Genomic DNA, 16,591 nt, shown 5'->3' on the forward strand with positions numbered 1-16,591 from the left:
ACAGCCTCCTATGGTGAGTGCTTCCACCTCCTGCAATGTTTGCTTTGAGTAGCTGGATGAGAAAAAAAAAAAAATGAGGGGGAAAAAGAAAGGGAAAAAATTGTGCTTTGCTCTCGGTTTCAGCAACAGTGCTTACCGGTCTACTTTTCTTTTATGCCTTGAACTGTTTATAACTCTGATACAAATCAGTTCAAGGAAGATCTATTTTGGGTTTCTTTCATCCCTCTGCTGGCTTTTGTCCTGCTTCACGGTGAATGGTTGGTTCTGTGTCAGTAATAGATAAAGATAAATCAGCTGTCATTGCATAAGAAAAAGGCCCCAGAAGTTGGAGAGGAAGAATATAAACTTGAGTGCGGTTCTTCCTGGATGCACACATCCTGCACCTGCTTCTGGTTTTCTGACACGTGGAGAGGCTGGCTGTGCTACATTCCCGCCTCTGGGCGGCAGCAGAGAGCAAAGTCCTGCATTTCTTCACGTGACCAACCACAATTTACTATTGTCGCCTCTGTTTTACACCATTTGGGATAATTTACAAGACAAGGTCATCCTACCAGTTTACTGAAAACTAATTCTGAGTGTAAAGTTATATAATTGTCAGGTTGGATGCTTAATTTCCAAAAGCCATTTTTCTTTTAGTAAATGAAATGAATTACCACGGCTGAACGTTTCAGTGGCCTAGAATTGTGTGTGTGTGTGTGTGTGTGTGTGTGTGTAGAAATAGTTATCATTATTCTTAAATTATGTTTTATCGTAAAGAGGAAATCATGATACTCACTTTTTAATTTTGTTTGAAAGGTGTATCTACACGCACGCACACACACACATTCATACCCAGTATACAAACTAAAAGGAGAATGCAATCAGAAGGACCTGGGCTTTGAAGATAACTTTTCACTCAGTCAGTCAGTCGGTCCTTCATTCTGTCAGTCATTTACTCAGCAAATATCCATGGAGCTCTAATGTGCCAGGGAGTCTTGTAGGTACTGCGAATAAAACAGAGAATGGCAATAACAAGAACCCCTGCCCTGACTTACGTTCCTGTCACTTCTTACTAGTTGTGGGTCCTTAAGCAAGTTTCGTGGGCTCTCTCAGATTCGTTTCTCTGTTCAGCTTTGACTCACACCCCCTTCGGGAAGCAGACTTTGAGTGCAGCCTCTCTGACCAGAAATGAGAGCACTGTCCCAGATGGTTCATTGTCCAGGGAACCCAAACTGTTCAATTCTTTTTGTACTACCACAGAAGAGAGTTGACATATTCAGAAGGAAAAGGGAAATCTTGTGTGTGAATCCAAGTGAAATTCATTTTTGTCAGACATCATTCCAAGTGCTAGGGATACAGTGACAAATAGAACATGCTCTTTGTCCTCAAGGTACTCAAAAACTAGTTAGGAAGAAAACACACACACAAATAGATGACATAAAACAATCAGTGCTCTGAAGAAGACATTGCAGGATACAACAAAACCAGTGCAAGAAAATTTAAAGTCCAACTGAGGGAGAGCTGGGGGGAGTTAGGAAAGTCCTTACAAGACAGGGATGCTTGAGAGAGAAGTAAGAGTTTGTCAGGCACTCTCTTCCTTGCATGATTGACTTGGAGGAGAAGCATGAGTAAGGACAGTCAGTTTGGGGAACTGTCAGTGCAGTAGATCTGGAATGTGATGCGGAGAAGAAGGGAGAAAGCACAGTGAGGCTGAGCACCTGGGCAGGATAACATTAGAGCTGCCATTCTTTGCAGGGAGTGGTAGGAGTTTGGATTTATTGGCAGCGAGCCCCGTGGAGGAAACCTTGATAGGGACGGCGGCGGGAGGGGAGGAAAACAGTCAGCAAAGGATGTCAACATAGTCCTTGAAAGGCATCGCTGGCGATCCAGTGAGTAAGACTTCACGCTCCCAATGCAGGGGCCTGGGTTCAGTCTCCGGTCAGGGAACTAGATCCCGCATGCATGCCACAACTAAGAGTTCACATGGCACAACTAAGAAGTCTGCATGCTGCAACTAAGAAGTCTTCATGCCACAACTAAAAGATCCCACATGCTGCAACAAAGATCCCATGTGCCACCTGGCACAGCCAAAAATATATATATAAAAAAAGGGGAATATATGTAAGCACTTGATAGTTATGACTATGTGAGAAGAAAGAGAGGAGTCTGGGTAGGCTCCCCACTGGGCACCTAGAAATGGTTAAATTCCTTATCAGGCTAGGAAATAACAATTTGAGGGGGTAGGTGATGAGTTCAGCTTTGAAAATATTAAATTTGAGGCTCCAGCATAACACCATGTCTAAACCCAGAGGGGCACCATTAATGGGATTACTGATTAAACATACAGGCTACAGAGCAGTGTATTTCCGAGAACACACCTGAATTCAAATCACAGATGGGAAGCCGGTGTAGACAGGTCTGTTCGGCCTCACTCCCAGACACACCCGTCTAGCAAGCTCTTGACAGGATTATAGCTTTTCACAGTTACCTGGGGACTTGGACAGTGCTGATGTCTTGTTCCCTTCCAGCTGAGTAGCAGCCAAGACATCCTCACCCCTTCGCTTCTGTGAAGTCTGTGTAATGTCTCATGATAGGGGCACTATATTTTGAGCAAACTGAAAAGTATAATAAATATGTTTACAATAAATAGCTATTAAAATGATCTTCCCTATTTGGCACAAGAAAAGAAGTTTTTGGTGATGTCTTTCGGGGCTTTGAATTCACCAGCACCTGGCAAAGACCTGTTCTGTGGATGCTTTCAATATTTTAGAAAGATTGTTTCGTTTCTGGAGGTGTGTTCCAAAGTTCCCAGGAGCAGTAGAGAGAGACCTGGACTTGGAGACAGAAGACTTTACGTCCAGGCCAAGATTTGCCACTTTGGGGGCGTCTGAGACTTAGATTTGTCGTCTGTATGATAAAAATAAATCTGGACTGGTAGATTTTTGTGGGAGTTAAATAGAATGTGGAATAGGAGAATATTCTGTGAATTGTACAGCGTGGATACATACCTATTTGCAATTCTTAATTATGTAATTCTCATTGCAATTCTTAATGGCTCCAAATGAATCTTAAGAAATGAAAGCAGACTGTGGAAAGAGGTGCCTTTGCGTTCTCGACCTTCTGTGCCACAGGGCTCGAGTCGAATTCTAGAATACCACGTGGCAATGATACGGAGCAGCCTTTATCAGAGAAACTTACAAATCAGAGACCATCAAGAGAAGAGAAGGTCCAGGTCCACCAACCCTCACAGAGAGATGCTGGGCCCAGGCTCTTGTGCTGAGCACAGTGTTCCAAAGAACCCCTGGCTTCTCTCTCTTCTCATAGGGCAAGAATGAGAGCAATTTTGTCAGTGGAAGAATCAGATTCTGAGGGCACCAGGCCAGCTGGGCATAGGGCCAGCTCTTTACTGCATTGTCTGATAGTCCCGCAGGAGCAGGAGGGAAGCCAGGGCCCCTGCAGGAAGATGACTTGAGTGCAGCCTCCCTGACGGAGAGAACTGGGGAGCACTTCCAGCAAGTTCATTGTCCAGGCTACCCGAAATGTGTGCTCCATGGTCACTGGTCTCCAGTTCTTTTCGTCCTACCACAGAGGACGGCTGAGAGACTCAGAAAAAGGAAATTCTAGTGCATACACCCAAGTGAAATTTGCATATGTGAAACAACATTTGTTGTGATGTAAAAGTAAAAACAGAGGTGCTACTGAATCTCATGCTTCCATACTCCAGCTAAGAAAGTTACTTCTTCCAATCATCTTACCTCAATCACAGAGAATGATTTGGTTAAACTGGGATGAGACGAATGGGTGCAAAGTTTCCTCCTACGCCACTTCCTCTTTATGTGACCTAAGCTGGACATTTCGCCTCTCTAAGATTTCATACCAGCAAAATGTAGATAGTGCTTTCCAATTCATGTAAAGGTCTGGTAAAGCGCTGTCATAAATCAGTGTTTAAAATTGCAGTAGGGTATATTTTTATTACTTGAATGTTGAATGGAAGCGCAGCTAAAATCTTAAAATTTTTCTTTTCTTTATTTTATTGAAGTATAGTTGATTTACAATGTTGTGTTAATTTCTTCCATACAGCAAAGTGACTCAGTTATACATATACATATATATATATATATTCTTTTTCATATGCTTTTCCATTGTTTTGTCACAGGATATTGAATATAGTTTCCTGTGCTATACAGTAGGACCTTGTTGTTTATCCATCCTGTATATAATAGTTTGCCTCTGCTAACCCTGAACTCCCAGTGCATCCCTCCCCCACCCCACCTCCCCCTTGGCAACCACAAGTCTGTTCTCTATGTCTGTGAGTCTATTTGTTTCTTAGACATGTTGATTTGTGTCGTACTTTAGATTCCACACATGAATGATATCACATGGTATTTGTCTTTCTCTTTCTGACTTACTTAGTATGATAATCTCCAGGTCCATCCATGTTGCTGCAAATGACATTATTTCATTCTTTTTATGGCTGAGTAATATTCCATTGTATATATGTACCACATCTTCTTTATCCATTCATCTATCTATGGACATTTAGTTTATTTCCATGTCTTAGCTATTGTAAATAGTGCTGCTATGAACAAAGGGGTGCATGTATCTTTTCAAATTATAGTTTTGTCTGGGTATTTGCCCGGGAGTGGGATTGCTGGAATCATTAAAAATTTTTTAAAGTTCAGATACATAAATTGGGGCCCAGGAAATTTTTAATTACTTTCTAAACTTACATTGGAAATGAGAAGTGGAGATAAGACTAAGACCCAGATTTCCAAACTTCTAGTCCAGTGTTTTTCTACAATATCATGATCTAGGAAGACTACTCTTGTTTTTATCTTTTTAATGATTTATGAATTTAATGTTTTCACTAGTTATATGTAAGTTTTAACTTTAAAGCTTCAACAATAGACGACGTATTATGTGTTCTTTTTTTAAAGAACTCTAAAACTTAGATTAAGCATTTTTTCATATTTACTAGAGTAAAATACACAAAAATAGAGCTGAGATAAATTAGATTGTAGCTCCAAGTGTGATTGTGTCTCACAGCAAAGTGGCAATGGGCTGTGAGAAGTATAAGCACCTCAATAATTGCCCGATTTTCTATGCCGTGAGAAATTCTGCACAGTTACTTCTGAGATTGAATGTAATTTAACATTTATGATTTACTATTCACAGCAGTAGTAAATATTCCCACCTACAGTGCCAGAATCCTACTTAAGTGAGCCTTGGTCTCAGCTAAGTGCCCACCACTGGGTAATTCCTGGTCTCTGACAGCCCGACTCAATGAGCTAAATCATCACATCTGAAATTAGCAATTCCAAAATGGAATTACCAGTGAAGGTGTGCCATTCATTGCTTCAGTACCTTCTTGCGTGTAGTTGTAGAAATTCTGGGTAGTTGTGTCCTGGCCCAGATGGGCACGTACATGGGAGGAAATAAGTGAGGTGAAAATCCATTAGCACAGTCTTTGTGTTATAATTAGTAATCAGTTCCCACCTCAATAGTAGAAAGGCACATACTAACTGGTAGTGCCCTATTCCATAGACCAGGAATTGGCGTGTCTGTGGAGCTTTTCTTCCTGGGCCAGAAATAATCCACGACAGTGTTTACAGGCAGCAGAACCTCTTCACTGCTTCAAACCCAGAATCTTAACTTTTGGTTGGCTCAGATTACTGACCCACTACTAACAGCAAAATATTTGGAATATTTTTTAAAGTAATCATCCTATATTTTTTCATTATTTTAATTTCATCTAATCAGTAACATTTTTCTGAGAAACGTGTTCAGTTTTACTCAAAGTGAAATATTTATATGTGCATTCTCACCCATCATGTTGTTCAAATAATAATAATAGTGAACATTTTGAGTGTTAATTATGTGCCAAATATTGTTCAAGAGCTTAAATGTATCATGTCGTTTAAACATCACACTGACCCAACGATGAAGGTGCTGTTTCTCCTCATTTTGCAGATGAGGAAATGAAGCCCCAGAGAGGTTAAGTTACTTCCCCAAGGTCACACAGCTAACAAGTCATAGAGCTGAGATTCAAGCCCAGGACAGGCAAACTCCAGATTCAAGCTCAAATATTACTCTGTAAAAGTTTCAACACATGTACTATATACAGTATGATTTCATTTTTTCCAATTTTTAAAATTGTTATAAAATACACTAAAAAATTTACTGTCTTACCAGTTTTTAAGTATATGTAGTTCAGTGGTATTAAGTATTCATTTTGTTGTGCAACCATCACCACAATCCCTCTCTGGCACTCTTTTCATCTTGTAAAACTGAAACGCTCTACTCGTTAAACAATCTCTCCCTCCCCCAAGTACCTGGTAACTACCATTCTACTTTCTGTCTCTATGAATTTGACTGCTCTGGCGCCTCATATAAATGGAATCATACAGTCATTTTGTGGTTGGCTTATTTCACTTAGCATAATGTCCTCAAAGTTCTTCTGTGTTGTAGCATGTGTCAGAATCTACTTCCTCTTTAAGGCTGAATAATATTTCATGGTATGTGTGCACCACATTTTATCCATTCATCTGTCAGCAGACACTTGGGTTGCTTCCACGTCTCTGCAATTATGAATAATGCTGCTATGAACATGAGTGTAGGATTTCAATTTTATTACCTACTTTTACTCACCTCTGTGGTATTCCTTACTTGGTTTTTCAGTTCACATTATTTTCTAAATGTAACCTGGTTTTGAATCCTAGTTCTGTTCCTTGCTAGCTCAGTGACATTGAACAAGTTACAAAAGTGCTCTGTGACTATTTCCTTAGAAAAAATATTGAAACAGTAATAATACCTACCTTGTGTGACAAATGTGAAGTTTAAATGAGAGGATACTCCTAAGTGAGAATGCACATCTGTGTTTCACTAGCAGATGCTCCCCTAACATTTATTGTAATTGTTTTGACTACATCCAGTAAATACACGCTGAGTTAGGTCGTGATTGTCCCAAGGTACAGCCCATTGGTGTTCACCAGAAACTTCTCCCTGCCTTCCGCTCTGGCCGTCTTGCCTGAGTGCCCTGGTGCCGCCTCGTGAGATTCTTGTGCTGCTGGTGACGGCTGTCTCAGTCTGTGACTATCACTGATGCTACTATAGGAGACAGATGTGGAAACCCCACTGTGTCTTTCAGCGAGACCTTACTGAGGGGCTGGGACTTAGAGAAATCTGATGCCGAGAGAAATGTACCACTTCTGCCTGAAGTGACCACTGTCGGAGACCACAAGCAGCACTCTAATCCCTGAGGCCCTGCCTGGCTCCCAGCGATCCTTCCCTTGGATCTCCACTCCACCCTGCTCTCACTAATGATCTTCCTGGGCAGCCCTGAGCATTAGGATCTAGGCTGGAGCCTCCTTGAGAACCCACAGGAGGAGGGAAGTCCTTCCTCCCCACCCCAAGCCCTACCTCAGTTCCTAGAGGAGGAACATTTGTTTCTCAGGCTGATTGATGGTACAAACATTAATTCCCTTTCAGGAGAAAATTCACAGCTTCAAACAGTTTACAACAAAAAGCTGAGTCTATCACTGGCCTGGAACAGGCCATCATGGTGGGTATATTTTCCCAAATCTACATTTCAGTCCTAGGTGATTCCACCTCTGGGACAGTAGTCTGGCCCACAATGTGCAATGACAACATCAGTCCAGTTTCATTTCATGATCTCTTCATGAAGGAAGAGAAGTCAAGGAAGCCACCTTTAAGGGAAATTTGGAAATTGCTGTCAAAACTTCCATGTATCAATTCTTTGACTGAGCTTTTCACTATCTGGCATTTACATTCTTGTATGAATACGAACAAATATAAATACTGAGATTTTATTTTCCCCTTTTTTGTAGCAGCCCAAACAAAACAAACCCTAATAGAAATGTCTATTAACAGAGTTTTAGAGAATTACACTGTATTTAGGCTGTTAAAGGAAGGCGATAGATACACAGACACTTGCATAGAAAGATGCCCAGATGAAAGGGCAAAAAACAAGTTGAAGAACACCATGTATGAGATGAGTCTGTTTTTTAAAAAATGCTTAGAGATCCATAACCCTTATACATACATAGACAATTTCTGGAAACTATACAATAAAAACTATTGTAGACTACGGTTGTGGGGACTTATAGAAGACTTGTCTTTAGCCATACTACATCTTAAATTTACTCTTTGATTTTTTTTTGCCATGATCGTATTTAACCTGTTCAATTAAAATGTTTTAAAGTAGTTTAAAAAACTAAAATTAAAAAGTAGGGACCCCACAGGCACCCTGTTTCATAATGAAACAATAGTAAACAATAGTAAATTGTTATATTGTATTGTTATTGTATTGTATTGTATTGTTATATTGTTAATAGTAAATAGTAAATTGAAGAATAATTTTCAACAACAAAATGGCATCCCTGCTCTTGATTCCACCAGCCCCAATACTCGAATGAGTGTCTAGGCAAATGGGAAGATTCCCCTTTCCTGTTTAGCACAGTGAAAGCAAGACCATCCATGCCCTTAGCCTTACTGCAAAGTATGTTTTTTCTCATTTATCTGAATTCTGTGAAACAGCTATTTGTGCTTTTAATCTCTGGGATCCTGCTTTTGTTAATAATTGCTTACATCCCGATACTCAGTAGTCTTCTTTATGGATATTGTAGGAATGTGATTTTACGAGGAGCGCTGATATCACTTATAAGTAACACTCTTCTGGTTGCTAAACAGACCAAAACGATAGTTGATATTCAAATAAATGTGTATACGCATATAAAATAAACTATTAAAATGGGTAGCTATCGATATATTTCCTTTTTAGATACATAAATGGAGATGCCCTTTTGATGTAATGAAGGCCATCTTCATTAAGTTAAACTTTGTTAAAAAAATTTTTTTTAGAAAGAAGAAGAAAGAAAAAGCAAACTTTATTTTAATGCTGTTTAGCCCCAAAGCATGTGTTTCAGTATCAGAGCATTGCCAGAATGAATTTCAGAAAGGTTCTACACCCTGGGTATTTTATTCCTTATACTTACTCTTCTGAACTTCACTGGCCAGATTTCCTCTACCGTAACGTTGCATCTAAATAGGATATTCCTCAAAAATCTAGCAGGTAAACTCATTTAGAAGCCTAACTACTTTTCAATATGTGGGTCAGGGCTAAGAGCCCAAGGCAAGGGCTTCTGCTCTTTCATTAGGAATCCACCTCGGGATGTGAAATAGGAGATATCTGCCAGGCTCCTCCAGCAGGTGCTGGATGAGCTCAAGACACAAAGCAGCCTGTGACTTAAAAGACCCACTGGCAACGGGGACAGGGAAATGTCTCTCTTAGTTTGCAGAAAAAGCATAAAAATGATCTATTATGTTCTGTCTCAGGGACACTTTGGTGCCAACTTGCTTGGCATAGCTTAGTATTCTCCTGTCACCTCGTGGATTGTATCATGACAGATAGGTAATTGGGCTCCAGAGACGATGTCAGCAAAGTGTCAATATGGTTTGACCAGTGCCCCTAAATAATATTGATGACAGGAAAGGGAGAGAGATTAATCAGGTGTGAACCTGTCAAATGTTCAGCGCGTGTGGTGGGTTCCCGAAATAGGCACAACTAACAAAAGAATGCTAAATGGACTTGAACAGAATAGCTTATTTAGTGATCTTGAGAAAAGCAGAGCTAAGATCCAAGAGAGATTTATAAGAAAGTTCATTTTCCATCAGCATGCCTCTCTCCAAAATGCTTTAAAAAGAGGGAGATCTATTATTATATTTTCTGGGGAAAAAATTGCATTCTTCCTAAAAATCAGTCATGAGAAAAAGGTCAAATTAAAAGGCGTGTCACTAAGCTGAAAGCAAAGTGCCGACGAAGCTATTGTGAGGCATATTATCAGTGTGGGTCATGGGGAATCCACACATGCTGAAGCCTGTTTGTTTCTTTACTCTGTATCCCACTGAAAGATCAAATCCATTACACCCGAAAGTCAACATCACACTTTTCCTTATCATGCCAACCACCTCTCCTGGGTCTTTCACAGATACCTGACCCTCTGTTACTACAGCGTTTCTCTTTGTTCTGAATCTAAGTTCGGAGCAGTATCGCAACAAACTTCCAAAATAACTTCCAACCTTGACTCTCCTCCCCCCCATCCTACAACTTCATAACTGTCATTATCACTGTATGGCTTCACATAAATTAGAATCACCCAGGAACCATTAAAAATGCTGATCATCAGGCCCTGCCTCAGAATAATTAAATCAATATCTTTGGGGATCAGGTCTGGTTACCCTGGATTTTCTGCAAACTCTTGGGGTTTCAAGTGTGTCACCAGGGTTGAGAACCACTGGTTTGGGGTTAGGTTGAGCTGTACTAAATAAAGAAAGAAGGAGGGAGGGAGGGAGGGAGGGAGGATTGAAGGGTGGCTTAAACAAGATGAAAGCCTATTTCAATTTCCTTTCTGTGTGAGAGAAGCCCATGCTCCTCCCAACAATCTTCTCTGGCATTCTTAGGGTTTGACCACATCCTCAGGATCCAGTAAGGCTTCTAGAGCTGCAGCCATCGCATTCACATTGCAGGTGGAAGGTAGAGAAGGGGAAAAAGAAAGCATGACTTCTCTCTCTGAAAATGCCTTTCCATACATACTTTTATTTACATATCATTAGCTGCATGACCACACTTAGCTTTATGACCATACCTAGCTGCAAAGATGGCTGAGTTATGTAGCCTTTAACTGGGCATGAATGTGCCGCCCTAAAAATGAGGGTTCTGTTACCAAAGAAGAAGGGGGAAATGAGCATTAGGAGGCAACTAACAGTTTCTGTTCCAACTGTTAATTCTTCAAAAGAGCCCTGCTAATATCCTGTTCACACACCTTCAAGGGCTCCCCGTTAGCTTCATGGTTAAATCCACACTCCTTCAGTTACTATTTAGAGTTCCGAAGTCTCTCCTCGTTTTACCTTCTCAGCTTTTCCTCACTCCACATCATGGACATTCTGAAAATATGTTTACTGGCCCTTCTGTCTGCACCTGAACTATCCCATCACACTCCTGCCAGTTAAATGTCATTCTGCAGTGAAGACCAGCTCGAGGAAGTCTCCCTCACTTGGCCCACACCCCCAATGTCTAGCAACAGCTCCTGAATTAGAAACTTGCCTCCCCACATTCCCAAAGCAAATTACATTTATTATAAAGTTATGTCGTACCTTAACTATAATTCTTTGCCTCTATATCTGTCTTCTCTCTCAAACGGTAAGATTCGTGATGCCAAACACCATGCCTCATTTGTGTTTATAAACCCTTCGTACCTACCACTTAGCAGCTACTCAGTAACTATTTGCAATTTGAATTAAATTTGTAGCCCTTTAGAGCAGCGGTCCCCAACTTTTTTGGCACCAGGGACCGGTTTTGTGGAAGATAATTTTTCCATGGACGAGGGTGGGGGGATGGTTCAGGCAGTAATGCAAGCGATGGGGAGCGGCAGATGAAGCTTTGCTCTCTCGCCTGTCACACACCTGCTGCTGTGTGGCCCGGTTCCTAACAGACTGCAGACTGGTAGCAGTACATGCCTTGCGGGTTGGGGACCCCTGCTTTAGAGATTTAGGGGGTTTCTTTAGTGTTTGAAAACTATCTTTTTGTCATGAGCCATAAACACACACAGAGACACACACCAATACTTTTGTCCTTGTAGATATTTTTTACTATGCACAGCAAAAATTGGAAAGTTATTTTGTATTAATAGTAAGGTAATTCGGCCAAGAGAGTTTTGAAAATGCTAATCATATGTGTCTACTATTATGTTTATCTATACTTGCAAACACATGTACACACATATATATGTTAAGTGTACATACTGCCTTACTATATGTGATGTATGGTACTGCATTAATTTTTTGGGAAGCATGCTAATTGTGTTAGGCTAGTTTAATGTCTGACATTAACACAAAATAAGTTACTCTATATACAGGGAGATAAATGATCAAGATGGAAATAGAGGATGTTTGCAAAATTTGAGAAAATGAGCATGGATGATAATACTTTGCCTCCTATCTTTGTCAGCACTGAGAAGGGTGTACCTTTACCGTAGACTAGTGAGGTAGGCAGGATAATGGTCCTCAAAGATGTTCACATCCTAATCCCTAGACCCTGTGAAAATGTTACCCTATGGCAACAGGGACTTACCCAGTGGCAGAAGGGACTTTGCAGAATGTGATTAATGGTAGAAGCCTGAGATGGGAGATTATCCTGGATTATCAAGGTGAGCCCAATCTAATCACGAGTCTTTAATAGAGAAACTGTTGATAGCCTCATCCACCAGAGGGCAGACAGCAGAAGCAAGAAGAACTACAGTCCTGCAGCCTACAGAACGAAAACCACAATCACAGAAAGATAAACAAAATGTAAAGGCAGAAGACTATGTCCCAGATGAAGGAACAAGATAAAACCCCAGAAAAACAACTAAATGAAGTGGAGATAGGCAACCTTCCAGAAAAAGAATTCAGGATAATGATAGTGTAGATGATCCAGGGCCTCGGAAAAAGAATGGAGGCAAAGATCGAGAAGATGCAAGAACTGTTTAACAAACACCTAGAAGAATTAAAGAACAAACAAACAGAGATGAACAATACAATAACTGAAATAAAAACTACACTAGAAGGAATCAACAGCAGAATAACTGAGGCAGAAGAACGGATAAGTGACCTGGAAGACAGAATGATGGAATTCACTGCCACAGAACAGAATAAAAAGAAAAGAATGAAAAGAAATGTAGACAGCCTAAGAGACCTCTGGGACAACATTAAACACACCAACATTCACATTATAAGGGTACCAGAAGGAGAAGAGAGAGAGACAGAACCTGAGAAAATATTTGAAGAGATTATAGTCAGAAACTTCCCTTACATGGGAAAGAAAATAGCCACCCAAGTCCAGGAAGCGCAGAGAGTCCCAGGCAGGATAAACCCAAGGAGAAACACACCAAGACAAATAGTAATCAAATTGACAAAAATTAAAGACAAAGAAAAATTATTGAAAGCAACAAGGGAAAAATGACAAATAACATACAAGGGAACTCCCATAAGGTTAACAGCTAATTTCTCAGCAGAAACTCTACAGGCCAGAAGGGTGTGTCACCATGTATTTAAAGTGATGAAAGGGAAGAAGCTACAACCAATATTACTCTACCTAGCAAGGATCTCATTCAGATTCAACAGAAAAATCAAAAATTTTATAAAGAAGCAAAAGCTAAGAGAATTCAGCACCACCAAGTGAGCTTTACAACAAATGCTAAAGGAACTTCTCTAAGAGGGAAACGCAAGAGAAGAAAAGGACCTACAAAAACAAACCCAAGACAATTAAGAAAATGGTAATAGGAGCATACATATCAATAATTACCTTAAATGTGAATGGATTAAACGCTCCAACCAAAAGACACAGACAGGCTGAATGGATATAAAAAGACCCGTATATATGCCATCTACAAGAGACCCAATTCAAACCTAGGGACATATACAGACTGAAAGTGAGGGGATGGAAAAAGATATTCCATGCAAATGGAAATCAAAAGAAAGCTGGAGTAGCAATACTCATATCAGATAAAATAGACTTTGAAGTAAAGAATGTTACAAGAGGCAAGGAAGGACACTACATAATGATCAAGGGATCAATCCAAGAAGAAGATATAACAATTATAAACATTTATGCACCCAAAATAGGAGCACCTCAATACATATGGCAAATGTTAACAGCTATAAAGGAGGAAATCAACAGTAACACAATAATAGTGGGGGACTTTAACGCCTCAGTTACACCAATGGACAGATCATCAAGACAGAAGATTAATAAAGGAACACAAGCTTTAAATGATACAATAGACCAGATAGATTTAATTGATATTTATAGGACATTCCATCCAAAAACAGCAGATGACACTTTCTTCTCAAGTGCACACTGAATATTCTCTAGCGTAGATCACATCTTGGGTCACAAATCAAGCCTTGGTAAGTTTAAGAAAATTGAAATCATATGAAGTTTCTTCTCTGACAACAACACTATGAGATTAGAAATAAATTACAGGAAAAATGTAAAAAACACAGACACATGGAGGCTAAACAATAAGTTCCTAAATAACCTAGAGGTCACTGAAGAAATCAAAGAGGAAATCAAAAAATACCTAGAGACAAATGACAATGAAAACACGATGATCCAGAGCCTATGGGATGCAGCAAAAGCAGTTCTAAGAGGGAAGTTTATAGCAATGCAGTCCTACCTCAGGAAACAAGAAAAATCTCAAATAAACAATTTAACCTTACACCTAAAGGAACTAGAGAAAGAAAAACAAACAAAACCCAAAGTTAGCAGAAGGAAAGAAATCATAAAGATCAGAGTAGAAACAAAGAAAACAATAGCAAAGATCAATAAAACTAAAAGCTGGTTCTTTGAGAAGATAAACAAAATTGATAAACCATTAGCCAGACTCATCAAGAAAAAGAGGGAGAGGACTCAAATCAACAAAATTAGAAACGAAAAAGGAGAAGTTACAACAGACACCACAGAAATACAAACCATCCTAAGAGACTACTACAAGCAACTCAATGCCAATAAAATGGACAACCTGGAAGAAATGGACAAACTCTTAGAAAGCTATAACCTTGCAAGATTAAACCAGGAAGAAATAGAAATTATGAGTAGAACAATCACAAGTAATGAAATTGAAACTGTGATTAAAAATCTTCCGACAAACAAAAGTCCAGAACCAGATGGCTTCACCGGTGAATTCTATCAAACATTTACAGAAGAGCTAACACCCATCCTCCTCAAACTCTTCCAAAAATTTGCAGAGGAAGGAACACTCCCAAACTCATTCTATGAGGACACCATCACCCTGATACCAAAACCAGACAAAGATACTACAAAAAAAGAAAATTACAGACCAATATCACTGATGAATATAGATACAAAGATCCTCCACAAAATACTAGCAAAAAGAATCCAACAACACATTAGAAGGATCATACACCATGGTCAAGTGAGATTTCTCCCAGAGATGCAAGACTTCTTCAATATACGGAAAGCAATCAGTGTAATACACCATATTAACAAACTGAAGGATAAAAACCATATGATCATCTCAATAGATGCAGAAAAAGCTTTTGACGGAATCCAACACCAATTTATGATAAAAACTCTCCAGAAAGTGGGCATAGAGGGAACCTATGTCAGCATAATAAAGGCCATATACGACAAACCCACAGCAAACATCATTCTCAATGGTGAAAAACTGAAAGCATTTCCTCTAAGATCAGGAACAAGACAAGGATGTCCACTCTCGCCACTATTATTCAACGTAGTTTTGGAAGTCCTAGCCACAGCAATCAGAGAAGAAAAACAAAAGGAATACAAATTGGAAAAGAAGAAATAAAACTGTCACTATTTGCAGATGAAATGATACTATACATAGAAAATCCTAAAGATGCCACCAGGAAACTACTAGAGCTAATCAATGAATCTGGTAAAGTTGTAGGGTACAAAATTAATGCACAGAAATCTCTTGCATTCCTATACACTAACAATGAAAGATCAGAAAAAGAAATTAAGGAAACAATACCATTCACCATTGCAACAAAAAGAATAAAGTACCTAGGTATAAACCTACCTAAGAAGGTAAAAGACCTGTATTCAGAAAACTATAAGACACTGATGAAAGAAATCAAAGATGATACCAACAGATGGAGAGATATACCATGTTCTTGGATTGGAAGAATCAATATTGTGAAAATGACTATACTACCCAAAGCAATCTACAGATTCAATGCAAGCCCCATCAGATCACCAATGGTATATTTGCAGAACTATAACAAAAAAATCTTCAAATTTGTATGGAGACACAAAAGACACCGAATAGCCAAAGCAATCTTGAGAGGAAAAAAAAACGGAGCTGGAGGAATCAGACTCCCTGACTTCAGACTATACTACAAAGCCACAGTCATCAAGACAATATGGTACTGGCACAAAAACAGAAATATAGATCAATGGAACAGGATAGAAAGCCCAGAGATAAACCCACATACCTATGGTCAACTGATCTATGACAAAGGGGGCAAGGATATGCAATGGAGAAAAGACAGCCTCTTCAATAAGTGGTGCTGGGAAAACTGGACAGCTACATGTAAAAGAATGAAATTAGAACACTCCCTAACACCATACACAAAAATAGACTCTAAATGGATTAAATACCTAAATGTAAGACCAGACACTATAAAACTCTTAGAGGAAAATATCGGAAGAACACTCTTTGACATAAACCACAGCAAGATACGTTTTGACCCACCTCCTAGAGTAATGGAAATAAAAACAAAAATAAACAAATGGGACCTAATGAAACTCAAAAGCTTTTGCACAGCAAAGGAGACTATAAACAAGACAAAAAGACAACCCTCAGAATGGGAGAAAATATTTGCAAACATATCAACAGACAAATGATTAATCTCCAAAATATATAAACAGCTCATGCAGCTCAATGTCAAAAAAACAAACAGCCCAATCCAAAAATGGCTGGAAGACCTAGATAGACATTTCTCCAGAGAAGTCATACAGATGGCCAGCAAACCCATGAAAGGATGCTCAGCATCACTAATCATTAGAGAA

At 39.5% G+C, this 16,591-nt stretch overlaps 1 protein-coding gene across 1 annotated transcript in view; it reads left to right on the forward strand.

Annotated features, from left to right (window-relative positions):
- The window catches only part of CNTNAP2 (contactin associated protein 2), a 2,003,631-nt gene that overhangs the window by 1,555,709 nt on the left and 431,331 nt on the right, over positions 1–16,591 (forward strand). The window lies entirely within an intron of this gene.

The sequence above is a fragment of the Neophocaena asiaeorientalis genome, unplaced genomic scaffold (genome assembly GCF_003031525.2).
Source record: "Neophocaena asiaeorientalis asiaeorientalis breed wild unplaced genomic scaffold, Neophocaena_asiaeorientalis_V1.1 scaffold798, whole genome shotgun sequence".
Taxonomy (NCBI): Eukaryota; Metazoa; Chordata; class Mammalia; order Artiodactyla; family Phocoenidae; genus Neophocaena; species Neophocaena asiaeorientalis.